The following is an 8,577-nucleotide window of genomic DNA, read 5'->3' as shown; positions in this document are numbered from 1 at the left end:
TTTTGGTTATAGTGGCGTAGGTAAGAATTTATCAGGTGAATGCGTTTGTTATTTATTAAAACATATCATAAGTTATGAAACCAACACCTAACTGTGTCTGGAATCACAATGAAATAGGTTATCTTTAAGAAGCAATAGCGTTGCCTTGTTATCTAAAGATATAAAGAAGTTTATCATTAAATCTTTCCTTCGTAGTTTTACATATACAGAAACTATAAAGAGCTACAATTAGACAAGAGTTAGATGTTCGTTATCCAGCTTTTACAAACCGTAGATCTCTTCCGTATGGCGGCGGGAAATCAATCACCAGATATCCTTGTATCGAGACTTTGAAGAGCAGACGTAAATCAATGGTCCTCGAAAGGACAATAAGTGCTGATTGGCGATAGCTATAACTTAAGTACACCGCTTAACTGGTCTAAAGGGCAGCGCTAATTTGCCATAATAACTGTGCACAAAATTTATTTTTGCTAAATACCAACCTAATTTCGAACCTTACATATATATAGTTTTTTAGGTTTTACTTTTCTTTATTTTAGTCGTCAGATGTATTGGACGTTCATTTGAAAATGAATCTTATGGTACTGACCCGTCCATTTAACAGCTGACAGCCATTGATTGAAAAGTTTGACACGATATCATGATTTGTAGGCGAAGGATTGGGCATTTCTTCCACAATCTGGCTGAAATATTGCCGAAATGGCGTTAAGCTATAATCATTCATTTCTTCCTTCCCGGGGAACAGGTGTGTCGTTCCCTGATTGGTATGATTGTTGTTCTAATAAGGTGGTGGCTCTGACCAGATAAAGATCATATTCTCATATATATCTGAACCATGCCAGGCAGATTACACCGTAATGTTCCATTAATATGAATGTAAAACTTCGTTTTAGAAAACTTCCATGTGCTCAGAATAAAAAGCTGCACAGCGAACGTGAATATGCATGACAGCAACAAATATATTTGAAATAACGGTACAGGTACACTACATAAATGGGCAGTGGACAATGAGTTCGTATTCCCCAGCTCTCAATTCTCGCGGGGCTTGGCGAGAATGGGCGGTTGACCGTTCTATGGCCGTTTTCGCAGTGTAAAGTTTTGTGTGCATATATTTGTACGTGGCATATGGGAAAGTTTGTTAGTATCTTGGCCTAGCACGGTGATTTACCCCAGGGCATTCCGGTTTTGCCCACCCATGAATCTGACCGCCATCGTATTTGAATATGGCCTTAACCACAATCAAGTGAAGAAATAAATAAATGAAAACAGTACACGGTATCCTGTTACGTATTATCATTTTACGGATCAGTGTTACACGCCAAGCGTCTGCAAATTCTGGAAATTCTTCTTCCTACTTATATCACCTTTTCACAATAGCTGACAGCACTAGAAAGATTGAGAGACTTATGAATAAAATAACCGATTTCAGTTGTCACATCAGTTTACCTCATTAGGGGTCACAGATCTGGACGTCGGCATACAACGATCAACGTGCACTACGTGGCAAAGAGGATTGTTGTGCGTGTGAAGGTCTTACAGCAGCCTGCGGATGGTCGTGGATTTTCCCCGGGCTGTGCGCCTGCTTTCCTCCCACCATAATGCTGACTGCCGTCCACTAAGTTAAATATTCTTGAGTACGGCGTAAAACACAATTCCAATAAATAAAAGTAAAGAGGATTAACATCACTGACAAACGGAAATGTAGACCAAACACTTAACTCTCCTAAAAATGCCAAATTTAACATCTTAAACTCGTACGCTAAATTCTTCGCGAATCATTCAACCTGAATGAAATTTCCCTGATTCCTGACATTGAATATGCTTTAACATTCTGAAGTTTGCCACGCATGGTCGGTTCAAGTGACATCAACCACATACAGGAGGACTGTAGGGTGATCCATCAAACAATGCTATACATGTCATGGCAATTTCTTTAGGAACAGCTAACTTAATCACAAACTTTCCTCAAAACACGAACCACTGATTACCTTAAAGTGGTAGTCTGATTGGTGGCCAGGGGTGGAGATTAATCAACTTCCCAGAAGAGAAACCCTGTGGTTGTCGACATGCACGGATATCATAGATATTGTAAGCTACCCACATAATGACATTTGTAAGCCATTTCAGTCTGTATACATTGGATGTTGGTGAAGTTCCTCTTTGCTTAACTGGCTTCATCGCATACTTAGAGGGTAAAACTCTCATACTTTGAAATATCCCATCGTGAAGCGAGTGAAGTAGCCATGGAATTTATGTAACAATAGAAGAGCTTGGCTTTGAAGTCTCGTCATTTCATCTTCTATTCATTCCGTAAAGTCGGCTGTTTTCATAAGCTCAGGAACAACTCATTCCTAGACTGTACTAACATATATACATGACCTGTTTTAAGTCGTATTTCAGAACACTCATTTCCTATAATTATATTACTGTTTGAACGTTGTTTTGTTATCACACACATATGTATTAACCAATTGATGACCTTGAATATCGTTAATTGTTAGTGAACTGAAAGAGTATAGAAAACAATTTAAACTTCACACTGTCGTCAATCATTGAAAATTTCTGTAAGTTTGTGCGAGGCATTATTCGGTGTTTGCAAATTTTCTAGATTTAAATGTAAACAGTACTTTAAGTGTATAATGGTGGTACTGCAACTACAACGGGCATCATGTAATTACATGTATGCAGCTTTGATGAATAGTAAATTTCGTATTTCAGCTCTTCGGCTATCACGACAACGTTATTATATCCACCGATTTAGATAGATTCTTTATACCCGCTGTGTATGAAAAATACCACTACTCTCGTTCTCTCAGTTTTTTTCTGTTTTAAAAGGTTTCAGTAATTAATGGCAGTTTAAAAACCGTTGGCAGAAACTATCGTCGATGCCTACAATATGCTATTAAAAGTACGGCGTTGTAATTAAGCATTCATGCCAACATAGCTTGTATATTCTAATCGCCAGCACATGGTCGGTCCATTTCCGCCACATATCCCGCGGACATGCTGTTCTTAGTTTTTCATTCAACCTTTATTGCCAGTGAATCTTTAATATACAAAAATGGGATACACATGTTCCTTTTGTATGCTACCCTCGGAAAGACCTTATAGAAAAGAATACAGGGTATAAGCAGGTGCTCTTTGGTCGTCTGAACTGTAGTTCAGTGTATTATTATATGCTAGACTGGTCCCGGGAGTATTCTGGGGGGTTCTGTAGATAGCCTGCGCATTGCACTTTTCCCCTTTAATTATGCATTTGTGAGGAGAATTACCGGCTGTATAAAAAATGTAGGTCGAAAAAGAAGTGTTGCTATATCTCGGGTGGGCATAAAAAATGGCTTGAGTAGTCTGTACACAGGGTTAAAATGTAAACATAGCCTCAAAAAGCGCACGTTAGGGGGACCCACATTGCATCACCTGTCAGGTATCATGAGTAGAGCGCGCGCTGCACCTGTGTGACACGCATCAAGGACTGCTGGAAAAATTACTCGTAAGGTGATTCGGGACTCAACCAGTTCATGGAAGAAACGTTTGCGCGCCGTTTACAGAGAAGATGGAGGACCACTTGATCACCTTTTCAAGTAAAACAAGGCAGAACATCATTTTGAAATGCCCGGAACATGCGTCTTTGATTCTGTTTTGATTTTGGTTCCATGAACAGAAATCTTCAAGGATGATATTGAAATTTGGTCTGTATACCTAGGACATAATGGCTTTTGAGTGTGTAAATTTTTAGAAGCTGACGTTAGAGGGTTTCGGGGATATTCAGTGTCAAAGTACGGCCCATCTTTTATGCCCACCCGGTATATTAAGGGAAAACAATGCTTATACTGAGGCTTACAGTGAAGAGTGACATAACTGAACCTCACTAATGGCTGTCTTACATTAAAGCGTCGCTGACAGGTGTCTTAAACTGAAGAGTCACATAAATGGAGTCTTACACTTGAGTCACTGAAGGTAGTCTTACACCAGAGCGCCTCTAATGGCAGTCTTACAGCAAAGCGTCATTGATGGCTGTCTTACACTGAGGAGTTACATATATATGGTGTCTTACATTGGGACGGCACTGATGACAGTCTTACGCATGGGAGTCACTCATGGTATCGTTACTCTGGGGTGTAACTGATGGCAGTGTTGCACTGAGGCGTCACCGATAGCAGTGTTTCACTGAGGCGTCATTGGCAGCAGTCTTACTCTGGGGCGTCACTGATGGCAGTCTTACAATGGTAGAGTCACTGGTGGCAGTCTTACACTGGAGCGTCACTGATGACAGTCTTACGCATGGGAGTCACTCATGGTATCGTTACTCTGGGGTGTCACTGATGGCAGTGTTGCACTGAGGCGTCACCGATAGCAGTGTTTCACTGAGGCGTCATTGACAGCAGTCTTACTCTGGGGCGTCACTGATGGCAGTCTTACAATGGTAGAGTCACTGGTGGCAGTCTTACACTGGAGCGTCACTGATGACAGTCTTACAATGGTAGAGTCACTGGTGGCAGTCTTACACTGGAGCGTCACTGATGACAATCTTACACTGGAGCGTCACTGATGACAATCTTACACTGGGGCGTCACTGATGACAGTCTTACCCTGGGACGTCGCTGATGACAGCCTTTCACTGGAGTGTCACTGATGACAGTCTTACACTGGATTGTCACTGATGACAGTTTTAGACTGGGACGTCACTGATGGCAGCCTTACATTGGGGGAACAATTAGATGACAGTTTTATATTGGGAGTCACTGATGACAATCTTGTAATGGGGCGTCATTGATGAAAGTCTTACACTGGGGCGTCACTGATGGCAATCTTATACTGGAGTGTCACTGATGAGAGTCACACACTGGGGCGTCACTGATGACAGTTTTACACTGGGATGTTACTGATGACAACCTTACACCGAGAAGTTATTGATGACAGTTTTACACCTGGACGTCACTGATGACAGTCCTACACTGGGCCGTCACTGATGACAGTTTACATTGGGGAGTCACTTATGACAGCCCTACACTGATGGTAATCTACAGCTGAGGCATCGTTGTTCACGGTTTTACACTTAGGCGTCATTGTTGGACTCGGGAAGAGAAAAAGCGTTACACGAAAACTTCGTTAAAGGACAGACATCTTAATAAGGACATTCTGATGTGGATAATATGAAGATGTAGCTAATTCAGTTTTTGTTCAGTTCACAGCTGCTCCCTTACCCAGTGAATCCAAGGAGGGCAGTGTGAGGCAATTAAAGTGAGGTTTGGGTTGTGATTAATGTCATAGCCTATGGTAAGAACCTCTCAGTCATGGTCACCGAACGACATGAACTATGCAATCATCCCCCGATTGTGCTAAATGAAACAATAATGCTCTGTTACATGTCATGTTTGATCTATTGTGCTAAATGAAACAATCCCCCGATTGTGCTAAATGAAACAATAATGCTCTGTTACATGTCATGTTTGACCTACTGCAATTGATTTACAAATCAGCTAGCGTTTCCTTGTTACCACAACCAACGTGTAGAACCTTAATAATTAACCATATAAAAGCGCACAGTTAATGAAAGATTTGTGTGAAAGGCAAAATATGTAGAGTGTATTGGTTACAGTTTTTGTGTCTTTGGACAAGAAATGTTTCTCCTTGGCCATGGAGGAAACCCGATGCAAAAGGATATGCTGATGACAGTCATGCAATTCAAATGAGATCATACTTATGTTTTACAGAGTATATTTGTGTAATCTCCTTTGTGTTTATACACACGCTTCACGCGCAAGTAGCGCTAAAAAATTCACGATTCTGTCTTTGACCAAGACTACGTTGGAGAAAACTGGAGACGCTGGTTTATGTCGGAGAAAACTAGAGACGCTATTTTATGTCGGAGAAAACTAGAGACGCTGGTTTACATCGGAGAAAACTAGAGACGCTGGTTTATATCGGAGAAAACTAGAGACGCTAGTTTATATCGGAGAAAACTAGAGACGCTGGTTTATGTCGGTGAGATCTAAAGGCGCTGGTTTACATGGGAGAAAACGCTGGTTTACATCGGACAAAACTAGTCGCGTTGGTTTACATCGAAGAAAACTAGAGGCATAGGTTTACATCGGAGAAAACTAGAGACGCTGGTTTACATCGGAGAAAACTAGAGACGTTGGTTTACATCAGAGAAAACTGGAGGCGCTGGTTTACATCGGAGAATACTAGAGACGCTGGTTTACTTCGGAGAAAACTAAAGACACTGGTTTACATCGAAGAAAACTAGAGACGCTGGTTTACTTCGGAGAAAACTGGAGACGCTGGTTTACATCGGAGAAAACTAGAGACGCTGGTTTACATTGGAGAAAACTAGAGGAGCTGGTTTACATCAGAGAAAACTAGAGACGCTGGTTTACTTCGGAGAAAACTAAAGACACTGGTTTACATCGGAGAAAACTAGAGACGCTGGTTTACATTGGAGAAAACTAGAGGAGCTGGTTTACATCAGAGAAAACAAGAGACGCTGGTTTACTTCGGAGAAAACTAAAGACACTGGTTTACATGGGAGAAAACTGGAGGCGCTGGTTTACATGGGAGAAAACTAGAGACGCTGGTTTAATTCGGAGAAAACTAGAGGCGATGGTTTACATCGGAGAAAACTAGAGACGCTGGTTTACATGGGAGAAAACTAGAGACGCTGGTTTACATTGGAGAAAACTAGAGGAGCTGGTTTACATCAGAGAAAACTAGAGACGCTGGTTTACTTCGGAGAAAACTAAAGACACTGGTTTACATCGGAGAAAACTAGAGACGCTGGTTTACATGGGAGAAAACTAGAGACGCTGATTTACATGGGAGAAAACTAGAGGCGCTGGCTTACATCGGAGAAAACTGGAGGCGCTGGTTTACATGGGAGAAAACTAGAGACGCTGGTTTAATTCGGAGAAAACTAGAGGCGATGGTTTACATCGAAGAAAACTAGAGACGCTGGTTTACATTGGAGAAAACTAGAGGAGCTGGTTTACATCGGAGAAAACTAGAGACGCTGCTTTACGTCGGAGACAACGAGAGTTTCATCTATGGTTTAACATGGTCGGCATATTGTGACTTGTGACATTACACGTTGTGATAAAACCCTTTTCATAAGGCTAACGTCTATACAGCATTAAGAAGTGCGCGTGCAGATTAAGAGACTGTGAATCATAAGCTCACATCTCCTACTAGGTAGGACGTGTTTACGGCATTTGCACGTTTCACGTTTCGTGTGACTGGGTAGCACAATACCACAGCGTTAAATGTAGTGTTGCACAATTTCATACGTGTGGCCAAACAACAATTATCCTTGGTTGAAGTCACTTTGTTACAGGCTTTATTTTCATCTATATTATATTCGTCTGTGTGCAATGGCTCTATATCTATCCCCCTTTCCAATTTGGCGGTATGCCATAATCATTCATTCATTATTTTAACAAACAGAGAAGATTACTTGATCTATATGTTGGGGCTAGGGGATTACAGGTTCACGGTTGGGGTTTAGGGTGGGGGTAGTGCGTGGAAGTGCTTTGGAGTTGCTCGTCTTTGTACCCGGTGGGATACGATTCAAGACAAGCCTCTGAAGAGGCTCTCTCGCCACTGTTTTAAATAGCCTCTCTCGCCACTGTTGAGATGTTTCTTTTGTCTGACAAACGATATCTCGAGTGTAGTTTTAAAGATTTTTGGCACACATCTATCGGCATAAATCCAATGGGATTCTTGCTATTATTTGAGAATAACCCAAATAAATACCCTTTGCAAAGTATCAGCCTCGTTTGTTCAAACGTCACAATACTGATAATAAAGTTCCTAAACTTGTCGCATTATAACCATTTTCTATATATGGAATGATTTTAACTCTTGTAATAAAGTCACACAAGGCTTCGTATGTAAAAGGCACAATAAAGTTTGTATTTACAGTGAACATCGATCAGGTGTTGTGTGGTATGGGCGCAGCTATTACATGCGTACATAAACTGTTGTTGCGCTATACGCACTTATACAAGGTATTACATACCTGCACCTGTAGTTAAGGATTACTCTTGAGTGGAAATGTTAGCATGGAAAAAATACAACATTAGCAATGGTAACGGTCAATATAGAAATAATATACATGTTCATCAGTACTGCTCGTAATTGGAATATCCAGACACAAAGTTAATTACTCGCAGTCTCAGTAGAACCATTTGTGTCGGTTTAACATAAGGTAATTCTTTTTCATAAACAAAACCGAAAGGAAAGTTAAACATCTACAATTAAGAGTCACTGAACATGGTCTTTCAAGTAAAACGGTGATTCTCTAGCACGTGAAGGATAACGCTTCGCTTCTGGCTCAGTCAGCCTCCGGAAGGTAGGTTGCACTGGTTCAGAGATTGGTGTAGTCTCTGGAACATTATTAGTCTCCACGTGCCTATCACAAAGAGAATTACTGCAGCTGTATCGATGTCTGATGATGTCACGGATGTAGGAAACGATTTATCCACAACAACATTTGGAACATTCTCCGGGAATGGCTGTTGCATCACGGCTACAGCATTGTCATCGCTGATATCAGTGCAAAGTCGAATCTGGTCCTGGTGT

Source organism: Liolophura sinensis, chromosome 1, assembly GCF_032854445.1.
Source record: "Liolophura sinensis isolate JHLJ2023 chromosome 1, CUHK_Ljap_v2, whole genome shotgun sequence".
Classification (NCBI taxonomy): domain Eukaryota; kingdom Metazoa; phylum Mollusca; class Polyplacophora; order Chitonida; family Chitonidae; genus Liolophura; species Liolophura sinensis.
The sequence above is the reverse complement of the archived record's forward strand: the minus strand, read 5'-3'. Positions refer to the sequence as shown.